Source organism: Dipodomys merriami, unplaced genomic scaffold (assembly GCF_024711535.1).
Source record: "Dipodomys merriami isolate MVZ:Mamm:240054 unplaced genomic scaffold, mDipMer1.0.p SCAF_34, whole genome shotgun sequence".
Taxonomy (NCBI): Eukaryota; Metazoa; Chordata; class Mammalia; order Rodentia; family Heteromyidae; genus Dipodomys; species Dipodomys merriami.
The window spans coordinates 8,402,927-8,423,309 of record NW_027204937.1 but is presented as its reverse complement, the minus strand read 5'-3'; the positions used below and the strand labels follow the sequence as shown (position 1 = coordinate 8,423,309).

The 20,383-nt window shown below is 40.4% G+C and overlaps 1 protein-coding gene across 1 annotated transcript in view; it reads right to left on the bottom strand.

Moving 5' to 3' along the window:
- The window catches only part of Rab3b (RAB3B, member RAS oncogene family), a 62,706-nt gene that overhangs the window by 35,361 nt on the left and 6,962 nt on the right, over positions 1-20,383 (bottom strand). The window lies entirely within an intron of this gene.

Below are 20,383 nucleotides of genomic sequence, written 5' to 3'. Positions count from 1 at the left end.
TTTGAGGCCTTTCGCTTCCCTTGCTTCTTGCCATCTCTTAAGTACTAGATCTCTCAAGCTCTCTCTCTCTCTCTCAATCTCTCTCTTTCTCTCTCTCTCATCCCTCACATACTTCCATTTTCCTGAAAGCAACCATAATTTCCCTAGAACCTAAGCCAGTACCACTTGATGTGAATATCCATAGTCTTGGATCCTATCTTCTGACATGACATCTCAAAGCCAAAACCTTGGCCTGATCTACTTACTAAACACATGGGGTTTACATGTATAAAGGGCAGGTAAGAGACTAAAAGGAGCTCGTGGGACTTCTGAGACTTAACTAGAAAGAGAAATCAGAAGTCTAGGATCTCCAACCTGCACTAGGCTATGCTTTCCCTCTGGTTTCATAGCAGTTTTCTTTTGGGAGTTGGCCCAGAGTCACCATAGCAGACAAATCCCCTGAGAGTCATTTGCATACAGGTGCCAGTGTTCTAAATATATAATCACCACAGCTCCAGGAAGGAAAAGCTTGAAATGTATTTACAAGGGAAGGGGGTCAACCATCTGAGGAGGAAGGAGGAACCTGTCAGAGTCAGCATGAGAATAGTAAAGAAGCCATGAAGGTATAAGCTGGAATCCATGAACTGTAGGTGGTATTAAACTCTGCCACTCATTTGCTTTGTGGGATTTCAAATATCCATCACCCCAGTTCTTAGGTTCTCCATCTTTAAAATTGAGGTATTATACTAGATGATTTTACAGCTCTTTCTAGATCTTATCTTAGGTAAGGATTAATAATAATAATTACAGTCACATAATAATAATTATCAACATGAATTGAGTACTTAGTGTCAGGCTCCATGATGAATGCTTTTCATGGATTAGGTAAACCATCTTCACAGCGAGCAGTCTGAGTTGAGTAGAACTTCAAAGACACTGAGGAACGTAGCACTTTCAAATGTTTCAAGTTAGCAAGTGTTGAAGCTGGAATTTAATCCCTGATTTTCTAACCTAACACTTTCAGTGCCTGGAGTTCAGGTAACCATTTATCTCCCTAGGTCTATAACAACAAGGGGACACTCCTTAGGTGCTAAATGTTGTATTTCTTGAAGTCTTAGTGCTTTGCCCAATCTGTTCACTCTGTCTGCCACAGCCTTATCCCATGCCCTGCTGAACCAGTAGCTTCATACAATTCAGAGTTCAGCTGAAGTGTTTGTGCCTGTATGAGTCACTTGTCCCCCCATATCTCCCAGGCAGACATAGTACCTGGCTGCCATTTGTTGAGAGAAGGTATGTCAGGCATTGTGCAAATTCTTACCACTTTTTCTGAGAGAGACTACGTTTTCACATTTATTTTATAGACAACTTAGACTCAGGGGTTAAATGCCCATGCCCAAAGTCATTGCAGTTGAACCAGGAGTCTCACTTTACAAGCCTCCTAACCCCTATTCTACCTTCTTTATAATGAAGTACTATATGAACTGTTAAAGTGTTTAAGAGTAGAGTTTACCAGACTAGTGATTTTTATGTAAATTCTACATATAAACTGTCTATAAACTCTTAATGGTGTTGGTTGGCTGGTTGGTTTTTGAATGATTGAATAAACTAATGGGAAGTAATCTTGAGTAGCATGCCTGGGGGGAAATCAGAATAGAGCAGGACCAAACCAGAAAAAGAAAAGACAGTCCCTCATTCTGTCTTATATTTTTCTGCCACTTAAAGGAAAAAAAGTGTGTGAATGGTGTGTGTGTGTGTGTGTGTGTGTGTGTGTGTGTGTGTCTTGGAACTCACTTCTGTTCCCATCTCAGGTATGGGATCATCTCCTCCAAGAGGCCTGTTAAAATCACCCCCATTCCCACCATCCTCTAAGGTTTAGTGTCTCTTCACTCTAAGTACTTAATGGAAGTGTACTGTGAGGGGCAGCAGGAAGAGCAGGGATTGGGATCAAGCACATCTGAGTTCAAATTCCAGCTGTGTCACTTTCTAGCAACGGAACCAGCTATTTGGCTTTCTGCAAGTTAGACTTCTTAGCTGCTTAATAAGATTGGTAATAATATCTTTTTCTTATTATTGGGAGAGTAAAATGAAATAAGTATTATGGAAGTGTTTTGGCAGCTGTAAAGCTCTGTATAAACATGAATCATGTTCATTTAGTTCACAGTTTGCCCTCAATCTGCTACTCTTTCCCCTGGAACTCAGCCTCTGGACTGCCCCACCACCACCTGACAGCCCATTCCCTGAGAGCTGGAACCTTAAAGTATGTAGAGAGAGGAACCCAAGAAAGCAGGCTAGGAACAAACTACTTGAGCAAACTTCCTCTAGAAGGAATTAAAAGCCTAATTATGCCTCTGCTGGTGGTAAATTTCCAGGCCAGCCTTTGGGTTAAGTCAGTTGACCCTGAAATATATCAGTGAAGGACAACAATATCTTGAGGACATTTTTCTCTTCTCACAAAATGGCACCTTATGACAGCCTGAACACAATATCCAATTCAGAATCACCTCAGGTTTTTCTCCATTTACTGTCTCTGTTCTCTCTTTCCTTAATTGCCTCTTCTCCTTCCAAGTCTAGCTGAGGAAACTGAAAGGTTAAATTCTGGAGTCCATTTAAAATAGTCGATATAGCCAGATCCAATGGTACCTGTAGTCCCAGCTATTTTGGAAACTAAGATAGGTGGATTGCTTGAGCCCAGTTCAGCCTAGACAACATAGTGAGATGTCATTCCTTCAAAAACAAGTAAATAAATCAGTTCCTGCAAAGGAGGCTGGGATGGCCTGGATGGTTTTATTACTGTACTTCATGGCTAGGTGCGTGCGTGCGTGCACGCGCGCGCGCGCGCGCACACACACACACACACACACACAGCTCCACTTCTGGCTTTTCTGGTAGCTCACTGGAAATAAGAGTCTCATGGATTTTCCTGCCCAGGATGGCTTTGAGCCTCAGTTCTCAGATCTCAGATTTCTGAGTAGCTAGGATTACAGGCATGAGCCATTGGTACCTGGCTAGGTCTCACTTTTAATATTCATTAATAGTGTGATCCAGTAGAAAGAGTACAGGCTTGGGAGTGAATCACAAAAATGTGAGTTCAAGGCTCCCTTAACCCATTTACTAGCTATGTGGCCTCTGGTGAAGTATACTTTTCCTTCCTAAGCCTCAGTTTCCTCAAATGTATAATGATAATGATAAGACTTCCTCTTGTAGTCACAGATTATGGCTGTCTCAGTCCCATCTGCCTGGACTGATGTTCACAGTGACTCAGATAAAAGCATAGAGCCAACCCAAAAGGAGCCTCACACCTTCCAGCCACAGAGGTGCACGACTAATGGAGGAAAAGAAAGGTCTTGACCATGAGCTGAGACAAGGGTCAACACCAGAGGTACAGGGAAAAGAACTGGCCTCAGTTTTCAAGCTATGTTACCACTTTTATTTTTCAAGCCTTTATTGAACCCTTATTCTTGACAAGGCCCTATGCCTATAGACATGGGTTAGGCATAGTCTGGAACTTGCAGTCTGGAGAGAAGGCAAAAAAGTTCCAGATACCTGTAGTATAGCTGACAGGTATAGAAAATTAGAGAGGCCTTTAAACCAGGCAGAGATCTCCTAGAAGAGATATAACTTGAACTGAGTTGTTCAAGTCAACTTGGAGTTTTTTGGTAGAGAATGAGGGAGGAGGGCTCATGCCTAGAGAGGAGGGAACAGCCTACTCAAAACAAGGAGCAAAAAAGTACATCCTGACTCACAGCTAAGAGCCTAAGGCGAGACAGGACAATTAAATGGAAATGATATTCTGGCTGGGATTCTGAGACAGAAAAAGGTCAATGGGTAAAATGTGAGGGAAAGAATAATCCATGAACTTTAGTTAGTCATATGTATCAATATTGGTTAATTATAATAAATGGGCCATATGAACATACGGTGATAATAATAATGGAAATGGAATGTGGGGTAAATGAGAACTGTCTGTGTATTATGTTTGCAATTTTTCTGTAAATCTAAGATTGTTGTAAAAAAAAAATTTAAGTTTTCAGCATATATTGTGTTGGTGACTTGGATGGAGCATGGGCTGCCTAACCAGTGGGTGGTTGAGATGAAATGAGAATAGAAGAAAGATCCTGGAATGCTGAGAAAAGGAATTTCTTGCATATTGCTGCAAGTCCTCCCCAGGTTTTAAGCACTGAGGTGACGGATCAGACATGTACAGATGGCAAGACTGAGGAAAAGACGCTCCATTAAGGCTGCTACAAGAGGGTGAAGGGAGAGCCTGGCTCATAGGAAAACCTCAAAAAAGGGTTTCAGAACAGAATTGAGGAGATGTAGTCAAGAGAAATTTGGGAGAAAGAATTGAGAGTTTTCATGTACAATTTGCTCTAAGGCAAGAGCAGACAGCAATAAAAATGATTCACAGTAATGACTTGGGGGTAGTGATGTGGGTGCTGGAGGTGGGGTAGAAGGAGGGGAATGTACATCTCCTTGAACTTGATTTATTCATCTGGGCCTGCACTTAGAGCTTCTGTGTCATTAGCACAAAGCTGACAGACTTCACAGAAGAAGGTGAGAAGCTCAGGAGTACACAAAGGTTGAGTTTTCAATGGTCACCTGGCAACCTTGGATGTGGAGCGATGATGTTGGGCAATAGTGGGGGAGGAGGAGTCCACAAGAGGAAAGCATTGCCAGGTGCTGGTGGCTCACGCCTGTAATCCTAGCTACTCAGGAGGATGAGATCTGAGGATCGTGGTTCAAACCCAGTCTGGGCACAAAAGTCCGTGAGACTCATCTTCAATAAACCACTAGAAAACCAGAAGTGGCACTGTAGCTCTAGCACTTGAGCTGAAGAGCGCAAGGACAGTGCCCAAGCCCAGAGTTCAAGCCCTACAACCGACCAAAAAAAAAGAGGAAGGCATTATAAATCCTCAATTGAATCACTTCCCCACTTCCTCTTCTACCCTCAGCAACATATCAGGCATGATCCAAAAAAAGCTAGAACATTTCTAGCCTTCCAAAACAACTGAACATCTTCAAGAGCAGAACATAGTTTTTCTTTTTTTTCTTTCCATCCATTAAAAATTAATTTCCTGCCAGGTGCTGGTGGCTCACGCCTGTAATCCTAGCTACTCAGGAGGCTGAGATCTGAGGATCTCGGTTCAAAGCCAACCCGGGCAGGAGAGACCGTGAGACTCCTATCTCCAATAAACCACCAGAAAACCGGAAGTGGCGCTGTAGCTCAAGTGGTAGAGCACTTGCCTTGAGCTGAAGAGCTGAGGGACAGCGCCCAGGCCCAGAGTTCAAGCCCCAGGACCGAAAAAAAAAAAAAAATAATTTCCTTAATGATGGCTCTACTTCATCAACCCCAAGGATGTTATTCTTGTTTTTCTTTTTTTTTGTCGGTGGCACAGTGGCTCAAGTGGTAGAGCATCAGCCTTGAGCTGAAGAGCTGAGGGACAGTGCCCAGGCCCAGAGTTCAAGCCCCACAACCAAAAAAACAAAACTAAGAAACCTTCTTTTTCTGTGCCAGAACATGCATCTGTTACTTAGGGACCACTACATTAAGTACTAACTCAATTTTATACCTCCACAACAATATGTTCAACTTGGATGTCCATTAGAATCCACCTGGGAAACTTATAGGTCAAGAAAGAGAGAAGAGGGCTGGTCTAAAAGGAAGGGAACTGAAAAGCTACCAGGTGAGTCTGCAATAGAAAATTGTCCCTTTCTGAGTGTATATTTGGCGGGTCCCAATGTTAGCTGTGGAACTAACTCTCAGTCTCTTGTGAGGTTCAGGGTACACAGGGTGTTGCAAACATGATGGAGGCAGTTTGAGTATGAAAAGAACACAGACTTTAGCAGTAGACAGCCTTAATTCTGAATTCCAGCTGTGGCATTTACTAATCTCTGTAAGATTTGGTCAAGGCTCTTTACTTCTCTGAGTCTCAATTTCCTCATTTGTACTGTGCATCATTAATTGTCATAGTTATTGGGAAAATAAAAGCAAGTAGCCAAATGTGGTAGCACATACGTGTAATTCCAACTGTTTAGTAGGAGTCTGAGGAAGAAGGATTGCCAGCCTGGACTGCACAGCAAGACCCTCTTCAAAAACAAACCCACACACAAGCAGGTAATAAATCTGCAAAATCTATAGTTGCTCCACAATAAACATACTTCAGAACATGTTCACTTTTTACTGAGTATTTATTGGCTTATTTATCTTGCAAAACAACAGTAACAACAGTACTAATCCCCAGAGATATCCTGAGGATGAAATGAACTGACAAGAAATCACTGAACACTGATCTGGCATGACAGCTAGAGATATTTTCAGCTCGTATCAGCTCTGTGGGGGGCATTATTAGCTTCATTTACAGGTGAAAATGTTGTATGTACATAAAGTTTATCGCCACAACAATTGATGTGTGAATGGAAAGCACCCCTACTGTGTCTGTGCCTCTCAAGATGTTCAGTAGAGAAGATGGGTTTTGAGTACATTGTCCACATATATGAAAACATCACAGTGAAATCCCTTTGTACAATTAATTTATGCTAATAAAAATGAGGGGGAAAGGCTAAATAAGAAAATCTATATCAGATCTACAAAGGAAAAAGGTGAAGTATAAATCCTCCTACACTATTGTCTTGGGGCCATCTGTCTGCAGTTTGACCTTTTATCCCTCTGTTCATGTCAGTCATGGCAAGAGGCCCAAGTCTCCTAGGCTATCCCTGACCACTAGAATCTGCTTCCCATACTCAGTACAAGATCTTTCCTAACCCTATTACCTCCTCTCCTCCCCACTCAAATTTTCCTACCACTTTTCCTGAAACTCAGTTTTCAGGGGGAAAAAAATACTTTGGTCAGTCCCCCATCTGAATGTTTTCTTTCCCTCCCTGTAATCCAAAACTGGCTCTCCTGAGCAAACAGCTTCTCCCTGAGCCTCTAAATGGCTGCTGGCTTCCCTTCTCACCACCCTTTAATCATTAGGCTCAAGAGGCAGATGTTGCTTCTCGTTCTTGCTCCCAGATCATTCTCTTTTCCTCCTTCAATAAACAAAACAAAACACCTCCAACTTTGAATTTCATGAGATTATACTGCCCACTCTTCCCTCTATTAGCTAGTGGGCAACTGTTGGCTCACTGTTACTTTCTCCATAATCTTTCATAATTTGAATACCCACATAGATGTGCCTTCCAGCCTCGTAGACTCTTTTGTTCTAGGACTCTTCCAGCGAAGCTAATCTCTGACCCCAACCTTAGCCACTCTCACAGCCATACTCTGGACCTCAGTTATCCAGAGTAATTTCAATCCACCAACTCTCAGACTACTATGACCTTCCCAGCCCACTTCTCCATTCAATTTCAACAATCTTAATCCCCTACAATCTTTTCACTGTCTCTCACCCTCTTTGTCCTTACCTCCCTCTCTGCCCAGCTTGAATTCTGCAGTCAATCAAGACAATGACTACACAAACCCCTGACTCCCTGACCCTTCTACTGCTTTATCATACTCAAGCAAAACCACACCTTCTGTAAAGCCAAATATCTGCCAATTCTGTGCCCTTACCCACAAAAGAAAATACAGCTGGAGGGGAAAAATAAACACAATCATGCTTCAAATTCATGAATACATGAATTCCAATTTATGATCCCTAATTACAAATGGAGCCTTAATCCTAATCAACAATCAATTTACATTTCCCTGGTCTATTCGTTCTCCCTTATTCCTAGACTATGTTCACTCCTCAAATCTCTAATGTTTCTCTAATCTACTCTTAACTGATGACCTTTCTGCCTCCTCCACCAGGAAACTGTATCTAAGAACTCTCACCAGCACATGCAACCCCAAGCTGCCCCCCATATTCAAGCCCTCCACTTTCTCCCCTGTTGCTGTGGATGCACTTTCACTCCCAGCAAGAAGTCAACCTCTGCATGTCAGTCATCTCCTCTCACCAGCTCCAGGATATTGTCCCAGGAATTCTCACTCTAGACATATAATCAGTTTTGCAATTTTGTTTCTTAATTGGCAACACTGTTGCTAGCTCTATTGTATTACTGTATAAGCACAACAAACATATTGTTACTTATCTCATTTTAAAAACCAAAAAACAAAACCTTAGCCAGGTACTAGTGGCTCACGTCATTTATTCTAGTGTAATCCTCAGATCCTAAACTGAGATCAGAGGATTTGGGCTCAAAGCCAGCTTGACAGGAAAGTCTATGAGACTCTTGTCTCCAATTTAACCACCAAATAGCCAGAAGTGGAGGTGTGGTTCAAGTAGAAGAGTGCCAGCCTTGAACAAAAAAAAAACTCAGGGACAGAGCCCAGGCCTTGAATTTAAGCCTTAAGACTGGTACTCAAGCACACTGGCGTAAACGCGCGCACATGCGCGGGCAAACACACACACACACACACACACACACACACACACACACACACACACACACACACACACACACACACACACACACACACACTTCTCTTCTAATTCAATACCCCTTTCACTTTTAGGTGCCATCTCAATTGTCTCCTTTTCTTTTTTTTTTTTTTTTGGGGGGGGGGTCCGGTCATGGGGCCTGGACTCTGGGCCTGGGCGCTGTCGGGTCAGCTCTTCAGCTCAAGGCTAGTGCTCTACCACTTGAGCCACAGCGTCACTTCCGGCTTTTTTTTCTTTTTTGCTTAGTGGTGCTGAGGAATTGAACCCAGGGCCTCATGCATGCAAGGCAAGCGCTCTACCACTGAGCCACCTTCCCAGCCCCTGGTCTCCTCTTCTTTAAAGCAAAAATTCTTCAAAGTACGAATAGTCAATCAGGATAGCTAGTTAATTCATTTACAAATTACCAAGTCAGACTGAGCCTGTAATTCTGATTATATTTCCCAAAGTCTATGTTATGATTTGAAAAATCAGATTAAAACTGCTTTGCATTCATGAAGCCCTGGGTTTGATTCCTCAGTATCACATAAACAGAAAAAGCCAGAAGTGGTACTGTGGCTCAAGTGGTAGAATGCTAGCCTTGAGCAAAAGAAGCTCAAGGGCAGTGCCCAGGCCCTGAGTTCAAGCCCCAGGACTGGCAAAACAAAAAACAGAAACAGAAAACAACAAAAAAAAACCCTCTATTTGTAAAGTTCATTTTGTTTTGTTTTGTTTTTTGGTTAGTCATGGGGCTTGAAGGGACTGGGCACTGTCCCTGAGCTCTTCAGCTCAAAGCTAGTGTTCTATCACTTGAGCCACAGCACCACTTCCAGTTTTTTGGTGGTTTACCAGAGATAAGAGATTCTTGGACTTTCCTGCCTGGGCTGGCTTTGAACTGTGAGCCTCAGATCTCAGTCTCCTGAATAGCTGGGATTACAGGCATGAGCCACCAGTGCCCTGCTGTAAAAGTATTCAAGTGATAGTTAAATTTCTCTTCTACTCTTATTCAGTTTTCATTCTCACCACTTTACCAAAACTGCTTGTATCCAGGCTCCTAACATATTCCATGTTTCTAATGATCAGTTCTCAGTCCTCATATTCATCAGCATCTTTACCCACAGTTATCTTTTCTGCCTCAGTAAGTTTATCTTTATGTGACTGCCAGGACAATTGTTGTTGTTGTTCCCCTCCCCCCCCCCCCCCGAATCCTTTGCCAATTCTTCTTCATCTTCCCAACATCTTGATGCTGGAATATATCTGCTCTTTACTTCTTTTGCTTGGACTTTTACTTCTGCCCTTACGGATCCTATTCAGTCTCATGGTATTTACTTACTTGGTTTATTCATTTTTCCTGCTAGGGATTGAATTCAGGGCCTTATGAATCTCATATCATAACTTTAAATACCATCTAATATATGAGTTGATGACTTGCTAATTTATATCTATAGCCAGGACCTCTGCCTCAAACTGTAAATTATTCATTCAGCTGCTTATTCTTTATCCCTACTGGGTTATCGTAACAGCTATCTCCAATTTAACATAATCAAATTGAGTCTCTATTTGTTTCCCCAAATCCTGCTCTCTCTACAGTCTTTCCCATCTCAGTCAGAGGCATGCCCAACCTTTCGGTTGTTCAGGCCAAACTGTTGATCCCTCCCATTCTCTCTCCTCATCCAATCCAAATCCCATCTGCAAACTTTTCAGCAGGCAGATAGAACATGGATCCTCTCACTGCCACCATTACTAGCTTCCTAGTTAAAGCCTATTATTTCTGCTTCCACTGTTGCAAATCCTAAACCAGTTCTCCCTGCTTCTGTCCTGGTTCTACATTTCTTCTTTCTTTTATTTACTCCCTGTCAAGCATGGGATTACATGTCTCTGCCTACCCCATGGGGCCATAGTGAGGATTAAGTGGGTTAATTTAGGGAAAGCCTCTGGCACTGTGTCTGATGAATGACCAATAGGAAACTTGGTGGGAAAAGGCTAATAGTAACAGAGAACTCTAGTAGAATAGGATAATGGAGAAGGTCTGGCCTTCTATCATGTTTTGGAAGGAGAAACTGCATCTTTCAAACAGCTACACTTGAAACCTTCTATTCAAACTACTTTTGCTTATATTTCTTTCTTGCCTGAGAGACTTTGTAACTCCCTCCCTCCCTTCCTCCTTTGATTCTTTTTTTCCCTCCCTCCCTCACTAGCCTCCTTCCTCTCATAATTTATTCTTGAAACAGACATAACTTTGGTTCAAAGAAAACCTGGTGAATATTGAGATGTAAATCACTAAAATGTCTGGAATGTATACAGTTTTTCAAATCTACTAAAAAATCACTGAGCCGTGTGCTTTAAAGAGGTATACTTTTATGGCATGTAAATTATGTGTCAATTAAAATGCTATTAAATGCAACATGATACTTCAGATTGTATCCTGAAATAGCAAAAGGACATCAGTGTGGAATTTAAAAAGCCTACTGAAATCTTTAAAAAAATCTACATATTAGCTCATCATATTGTATAAGTGTCAGTCTCTTAGGTTTGCCAAATGTACCATGGCTATGTAATCTGTTAAGGTTAGAGAAAACAGGTGAAGAATTATGGAAATTCTCTGTCGTATCACTGTAGTTTTCCTTTGAACATAAAATTATCTAGATTAAAAGTTTACCTAAGCCGGGCAGGCACTGGTAGCTCACACCTGTAATCGTAGCTACTCAGGAGGCTAAGATCTAAGGATTGTGGCTCAAAGCCAACCCAGGCAAGAAAGTCCATGATTCTCTTACCTCTAATAAATACTCAAAAAAGGCTGGAAGTGGCACTGTAACTCAAGTGGTAGAGTGCTAGCCTTAAGCACAAAAAAGCTCAGGAACAGTGCCCAGGCCCTGAGTTCAAGCCCTAGGACAGGCAAGAAAAAAAAATTTGTTTACTTAAAAATGTCAGATTATATAACCTATCATTCCCCTGCTTAATGTCTACAAGGGATCTGTTCCCATGTCCTAAGTGCCCCTTCAAGGTATTATTATAGATATTATTTTATTATTTATAAATATTAATTTATTTTATAGATACTATTTTACCCATCCCTTGCAGAGCATGGCACTATCAGGCACTTAAGGGATTCTAGAAAGCAGTCATGCTTTTGCAAATGTCTTTTCTTCTGCCTGTAAAGCCTTTCCTCACATAACCTCAAAGTGTTGTATTCATACATCAAGATCCCAGCTCAATGCATCCTCCATTGTAGAGCATTTTCCCAAGTAGAAGTGGCTGTTTTCTCCTCCATATTCCTAGCACACTTCCTTCATGACTTTATTATACCATTTATATTGTTTATAGGTCTTTTTTGTCATCTTATGTTCGTGTTTAGCATTATTCATTCAATATTTTCACTGCATGAATAAGTACACAAAGACTTGTAATTTTTTTTCTCCTACACCAATTTAGATAGATGGAAGAGGGTTGTGCCTGCCTCAAATAGTCACAGGATTGCTGGTTAATTTATCTACAAATTACAAAGACAGACTATGCCTGTAATTTCGATCTGACTTCCCGTAGACTTTGTTGTGATTTTAAAAATCAGATTAAACTCCATGCAGCAGCTGGCTCCTACAGGCTTTGAGGAGATGAAAGTGTCAGCATGTCTGCAGCCACACCAGGAAACTTGCTGCCTAGAAAAATCAATTCTGATTATCACTAGAGCTGAACATAGGATGGTGTACTCACAAGCTGTCTCCACATTCCTGGAGCCATAGGGACTTGTCAAAGCCCTAGTCTCTGTTCAACCTCCAGACTCTTCTGTGCTACCCATTGACCTCTTTATAAGTCTCCAGCTTAGGTTTAGGAGTCTAGATTCCACCTTTCTGAAAGTGACTCACATTGGCCTGGGTATGTCTGACTCCAGAGTAAAGTATTAACAAGCCTTACATCTTAAGATTTATCATGTGCTTCATACTAGTGTTGTTTTTTTTTTTTAACTAATAGGCCTTTACATTCTTCACCCTTTAACTCCTGCATCTATCTACAAATTGGCTCCAAATTTAAGTGAGGAAGAAAAGGAAGTTCATTTACTGATCTCTCAAAAAAACTTAACAAAAACTACTATTTGGGTATGAGTGTGGGGGTGTGGTAGGTGGGTTCACCCCCCACACACACACACACATGCACGTGATCCTGAGGTTTGAATTCAGGGCTTTGTGCTATTGCTTGGCTTTTTCACTCAAGGCTTTTACTCTCCACTTTCATCTTCTTACTGGTTTATTGGAGAGTCCATTAGATTTATATGCCCAGAGTTGGCTCCGAATCATGATCCTCAGGTCTCAGCCTCCTGAGTAGCTAGGATTATAGGTGTGAGCCACTGGCACCTGGCAAGTTTAAGCTAGCCTTTTAAATTGTGAATAAGATTTAGCCAGAAGTCCAGGATGAGACCTGATCACAGTTCAGCAATTCCCTAGCTCTCAGATCCAGTACCTGGGTTTAAATAGGTCTAGTCTTTCCTTCAATATCTACAACATAGGTGAAATTAGATCCTTTTCATTCGTGTACTGAATGTCTATTTTCCATACTAGAGTGCAAACTCCACATAAGCAGGAAGGAAATATCCCAGCCTAACACAATAACTGGCACAGAGTGAGCACCAGATAAATATTTACTGAATAAGTTCAAACAATGACGTTTACCGCTTGGCTCTGCCCAGGCAGCTTGACATCTATGGCTGTAACCACCTCTTCTCTAAGCAGACAACTGCCTCCTTGGATCAGAGGGAAAATGTGACATGAAGAATGATTTAAAGCACATGTAAGAATAAGTTGCCTGTGTCAGAACATCCACAGTCCTTCTGTGGATGAACTTCCAGGAACTGACAGCTTCATAGTTGGGCTTTCTCTTCTCTTTCACCAATTGATCTTCACAACAACCCATAAGCAAGGATTATTTCTCCCCTGGATAGTTGAGGGAAACAAGTAGTAAAGGCCACTCTAATCACACAAATGGGCACTGACACAGGATTAGAACTTAGAGTTCCAGTGGACTAGGTTAGCTGTGTCCTTCCACAGATGATTCTTCCCCTGACCAGCAGCCCTTCCTACTCTTCTCTTCCTCAAGGTCTCCTAAGGTTGCTTGGCAACCACCAGCCAGCAGTAAGTGGCCTTTAGATTGATTTGTGGCTGTAATATTACTAAGTCTCTCTCTGCTCATACTTGTGTGGACTCTCATTCTTTTTTGAGTTTTTTAAATGCAGTTTTCATAAATACATGCCATGTGTTACAGATCCATTGACTTGCTTTTTCATTTACCCAGTCTTCTTCCCCTACGTTGTTCACTTTTAATGAGACTTCTCATCTACCCCACTTCCCTAGTAAGATTTTCTTTTCTGATCCTCAACTGGCCTCTCAGGAAACATAGGCCCACTCAGGGAACTATGTGCTAAGAGATCCCAAGAAAGAAGGGACTCCCAACACTCTCCTCAATTGATATTCCCCAAGAAATGACAGAAAACTCCTACTGGAGCAATGCTCTCTGTCTTAATCTACCTTTCTCCCTCACAACAACTTTCTCTCTGACAGGGCTTGAATAGTAGAGAAAGTGAATTAACACTTCATACCATGCTAGTGAGCGGGAGCTGCTTCAGCACTTCTGGAAGCACAGAGGGGAAAATCTGGAAGGGGGCCCAATAGTCCTTTGCATGTGGACAGGAGAAAGAAAAGAGATGGAATCTAATATCTCTTGCATTCCTAGTATGTGCTGGATGCAATACTCTGCTATTGCATTAGGCCTCTCCTCCTCAATAAACATGTAAGGTGTGCACACACACCAGTACTGCAGCTTGAACTCGGCCTGGGTGCTGTCCCTGAGCTTTTTTGCTCAAGGCTAGCACTCTACTGCTTGAGTCACAGATCGCCTTGCAGAATTTTGCTGGTTACTTGGAGATAAAAGTCCCAGGGATTTCTCTGCTTAGGCAAACTTTGAACTGTGATCCTCAGATCTCAGCCTCCTGAGTAGCTAGGATTATAGGCATGAGGGTATTATGTATTTATAGGGGCAAAGTAACTAACTGAAGCCCACATAGTTTTTAAAAATTTACAGAACTTCTATGTAAAAAGTAGATACTTAGGTTCTTCCCACTCCCTTTACAACTAGTTGACCATCATCTTCAGTCAATTTTGGTCCTAATCTCTCTCCTCATTTCTATTCCTTATGTTACTTTGCCACTGTCTCTCTGTTTTGGGCTGACTGTCCTCCCTATATTAACGAGTTAAGCTCTAACCTCCAGTATGGCTATAGGAAGTTATTAAAGTGAAAGGAAGTTATTAAAGTGAAATGAAGCTATAAGGGGGAGGGCCCTAATCCAATATGATTAGTCTTATTAGAAAAGACACCAAGGAGTTCTCCCCGTTCCTCATGCCCACATACTGAGAAAGGGCCATGTGAGAACACCACAGAAGCAGCTATCTGCAACCCTGTCAACATCTTGATCTTAAGATTTCCGCCCTCCAGGCTGGGAAGGTGGCTCAGTGGTACAGCACTTGCCTTGCATGCCTGAGGCCCTGGGTTCGATTCCTCAGCACCACATAAGCAAAAACAAAAAAGCCAGAAGTGGTGCTGTGGCTCAAGTGGTGGAGCGCTAGCCTTGAGCTGAAGAGCTGAGGGACAGCGCCCAGGCCCAGAGTTCAGGCTCCACAACCAGGGGAAAAAAAAAAAAAAGATTTCCGCCCTCCAGAACTATGAGAAACCAATTTCAGTTGTTTAAAGCCACTCAGTCTGTAGTATTTTCTTACGGTAGCCCAAGCAGACTAACATACTTTGGCTTTTGTTTGTTCGTTTGCTGGGTTTTTGTTATTGTTGCTGTTTTTGCCAGTCCTGGGGCTTGAACTTGAGATGTACACACTGTTCTGAGCTTTCGCGCAAAAGGCTAGTGCTCTACATCTTTGTGCCATAGCACCATTTCCTACTTTTTGGCAGTTAGTTGGAGATGAGAGTATAATGGATTTTCCTGATCCTGAACCCTGATCCTTAGATCTCAGCCTCCTGAGTAGCTAGGATTACAGGTATGAGCCATTGGTGCCAACTATATACTTGGATATGGCCCGTATTACTTACTCAAACCACTGATGAATTTCATTCTTTCTTTCATAGCTGATCCATATTTAGCCAAATTTCTTGTTTAATTATTTGTTTACTTATGTACAAATTTCTAAGGTAGAACTGATTATAAAATAAATACATATTTAATGTGCACAAATTGATGAGTGTGGATCAAAACCACAGTTTCTTTGCCTTGTTTTCATCCCTATTCTTTACTTGAAAACAAGAACTTCTTTTGGTGGAGGGTTACCACATGGATCATACCCTTATCCTTTTTGCTTTACTTATTTTTAGGATATATGGCAATTGGCTGGAGCTATAATCTTCCTGTTTATGCCTTCCACATAGCTGGGATGACAGGAAATTCCACCATACTCATCTATTAGTTGAGATGGGGTCTTTGCCCCAAGGGACACTCAAATTATGATCCTCCTGATCTCTATCTCTGAGTGGCTAGAAGTATAGGTGTGAGCCACCACATCTGGATAAAGCCAAGAATTTTTTGAAGATGCGAGTCTGACTTTGTTAAAACCTTACTATGGGGTTGGAGGAACAGCTCAAGTGGTAGGGTGCCCGCCTAGCAAGTATGAGGCTGTGATTTCAAACCCTAGTACTAAAAAATGACAACAACAAAAACTTCTATGAATTCCCCAGTGCTTATGATGATGATAGAGGTCTCTAAATTTATATCCCTTTAAGTAGAGAATTTTAGGTACAACATGCACAATATATGACTATTTACATATACATATATAACCTACTTAACAGATGTTATGTAATGGATGTTACATAACAGAATATAACAGATGTTAAGAATACAAAGATGACCTAAACAAATTTAAACATTTAAGTTTTAATATATTTATCAAAAGCACAAAAAAGGTTTTACTTTGTTGCATAAAAGCACACACACACACACACACACACACACACACACACACACACACACACACACACAAACTCTTTGATAAATGTTTTTAAGCAAAGCAATGTGACTAAGTCAGATCTAATAAACTCCTCACTAATTTTACCTCAAAATGTGGCTGGCAATGAACTTATGCCAGGAGTTGGAGAAATGTCAGTTCAGCCATTTTTTTTATTGCTCATTTAGGTTCACTACACTTAGCACAGTCTATAATCAGAGGTTTCTTTATGGGACTCTAAAAGCCACATATCCAATGTGAAATCTCATTAGTTAAGTAGTATAATCAATAAACCTACTTAACCAGGCCTATGAAAAATGAAAATACTTACAATAGGCTGAAAATGAGCAGAGGCATGAGGGAGCCACTGCTACTCCCTTAAAAGGACACAAGACATCCTCAATATTTCCCAACTATAGACTATGTGGTCAGCTGATTCAGGGATCAAATGAAGATATCTGTGCCAACCTACATCATACATATTAATAAAAATGATATTTTATATCCAGAGATTGAAAATAAAATTAAGTGAGCTTTCTAAAGAGTCACCAGACATGTACTCTCTGGACAATGACAAGAAGCCTCTGACTGTTATACAAAGTACCGTATGCACAATATATGGTTATTTACTTAGTCTGTATATGTATTTACTTTTGTACACCAAGGGATGTTAAAATACATAAACATGAAACAACATTTAAATGCTCACATTTCAATGTATTTGTGAATATATGGAAAAGTTCATTTTGCTACCTAAAAATATATGCACACATAAAAACTGTGAAATGTTTTTAAGCAAAGCAGTGATCAACTAAGTCAGTGAAATAAATACATCCTCATAGATCTTACCTTGACTCTCAATCAGCCATCTCTGGCTTCTCCAGCAAATTTCTCAACACTCTCTCCCTGTTTTTCACAGCCTTGATTTGGTTTCACTATATTGCTCACCATGCCTAAAATAGTCTCTCACACCTGTGTGTGCTTCTGCTGTGAAGATGCTGTCAGATAACTGAAGTGGAAGTACTAGTACATAATAGGAGCCTTTAGTAAACTCTTGTCGAATCTTACCACAGGTAGTTAAGTCAGATCAATAGTTCTGCAATTTAGCCTGCCTTTAAACCACTTGGAAGACTTCTTCAACACAGATTGTTGGGCCCAAATTCCAGCATTTTATAATAGCAGATTCAGAAAGTCAGAGGCTCACATAAGAATATGCATTTCTATAAGAATAGACACCTGAAGAAATTCTCAACTTTTCTAGCCAAAAAAGAAACAAATCAAGACAACAGTGAGATTCTACCTCACCCCAGTTAGAATGACTATAATCAAGAAATCTAATAACAGATGGTGGAGGGGTTGTGGCCAAAGGGGAACCTTACTGCATTGTTGGTGGGAGTGTAAACTTGTTCAACCACTTTGGAAAGCAGTATGGAAGTTCCTCAAAAGACTACACATAGAGCTCCCCCATGACCCAACAATCCCACTTTTGGGCATTTACCCAAACGATCACAAACAAGACCATACTAAAACTACCAGCACAACTGTTTATCGCAACATTATTCACCATAGCTGAGATATGGAACCAACCCAGATGCAACTCAGTAGATGAATGGATCAAGAAAATGTGGTATATATATATATATATATATATATATATATATATATATATATATATATAATGGAATTCTATGACTCCATCAGAAAGAATGACACCACCCCATTTGTTAGGAAATGGAAAAACGTGGAAAAAATTATATTAAGTGAAGTAAGCCCGACCCATGGTTTCCCTTATTTGCAATAACTAGTATATGTCTAGAATAATCTTACCAGACAAGCAGAAAAGGTCAAAAGCTATGTACATATGACCATATAAGATGATGCTAAGCAAAATGAACCCCAAGATAGGGACACAAGAGATTTTATCTTTGTCGCTGTTGTTTTTAATGTACTATGTGATTTTTTTATTTCTTTTATGTGCTCTTCCCTCATGGTACAAACCCTGTTTTCACTGTATTTGATTCCGGTGCCCTACATCTTGTATATGCATTATTCTAATATGAGAAGGGGAAGGGAAACTTTACAACTTGGTAGGGGGAGAAAGAAGTTGGGGAGGTGGGGAGGGAAGGGATGGTAGTGGAAAGACAAAGGAAGGGCTAACAATGCTCGATAGGAAATGTACTCATTACCTTACTTATGTAACTGCAACCCCTCTGTACAGTATCTTTACAATAATATATATATATGAAGAATATGCATTTCTACATATATGTATGTATATATATATATATATATATATATATATATATATAAAGAATATGCATTTCTAGCAAATCCTCAAATGTTGCTAATGTAGTCAGGTATGGAAACCACACCTTTAGAATCAAAAAAGTACATACACTCTATAGTTTTTCCAATTTAAAACTATTTTTGATTCCTCAGTGCTTTTAATAGAGAACTAAATGAACATTAATCTCTATAAATTAATGTCCCACTTATCATAAATGGAAATATAAGATCCATAAGCTTTGCATAGAGAAAATAGCACATTATTTAGAATCAGAAGATGAGTCCAAATTTCACTTTATAGCTGTGTGGCTTACCTAAGATAAATTAATTGCTAGGTTATATTCTTCTGTAAAATTAGGATGTATTAAAAGACTAACTCTCTCATATGTTAAACATGAGATAATAGTAATACAAGAAATAATTTGTAAAAAGAAAAGTACTATATATGAACTGTTCCAATAATATATTTATTTATTTAATAAGTATAATCGACAGATAAGCAAGACATGGTTCAAACTTTCACAAATTTTGTTTTGTTTTGTTTTGAGATGGGTTTTGCCATGTAGCAAAGGCTGGTCTTGACTTCTTAATCCTGCTATTTTGGCTTTCCAAGTGCTGAGACCACAGATATTCACACACCTGGCACAAATTTCCAAAATTTTTCAAAATTTTCAGTTCAGTGATAAATCTATCATGTACATGTTCCTTTATCTTCTGAAATCTGAGCATATTTGAATAGTACCATTACTAGATAATACCTAATAGTTGTGTGGCTGAGACAGTTTCCAGTGATCTTTTCTCCCCAGTATTCATACCTGTGTTTAGTTGCCTCCCAAGAGAATACTATAAGGCTACATAAGCGACACTGCAATTTCTTCTTTGGTTTCTTAGATCTCTCACTCTGGGGAAAACCAGCTGTCATGAAATAAAGGCACTTAAACAGCTCTGTAAAGATACTAAGAGGATCAAATGGAAAGGAAGTAAGGCCTCTGCCAACAGCCAGCATCAGACACGTGAGTAAGCCACTTTTGAAGTAGATCCTCTGGTTCCAGTCAATCCTTCAGATTACTACAGCCCAAGCCAACATTTGACTGCATATCATGGAACTCAAATCACTCCTAAATGTTAGACCCACAGAAACTATCAGATAATAACAATAGGAGTTACTATCTCTTCTACTATTATTATTTTGTCAGTCCTGGAGCTTGAACTCAGGGCCTGGACACTATCCCTGAGCTTCTTTTGCTCAAGGCTAGCACTCTACCACTTCAGCCACAGCACCACTTCTGGCTTTTTCTGTTTATGTAGTACTGAAGAATCAAACCCAGGGCTTCATGCATGCTAGGCAAGCACTCTCCTACTACGCCACATTCCCAGACTCAACTATTTTTATTTTATATCAAAGTTTTTATTTTATATCAAAGTTTATTTTTGTTTTGTTTTGTTTTGCTAATAGGCCTCCTACTCATTTGGCTTGCCTGCTTATGACTGATGCTCTACCACTTAAGCAATGCCTCCAACCTAACTTTTTGCTAGATATTTTGGAGGTACAGTCTCTTAGGCTTTTCTGCCAAGGATGGCCTCAAATTGATTCTCTGGATTGCAGTCTTCTGAGTAGCTAGGATTACAGGCATGAGTCATTGGTTGGTGCCTGGTACCACCAAGTTTTTAAGTAATTGTTATACAACAATAGAAAACCTATCCTGTATCCAATATTTACTGTGCATT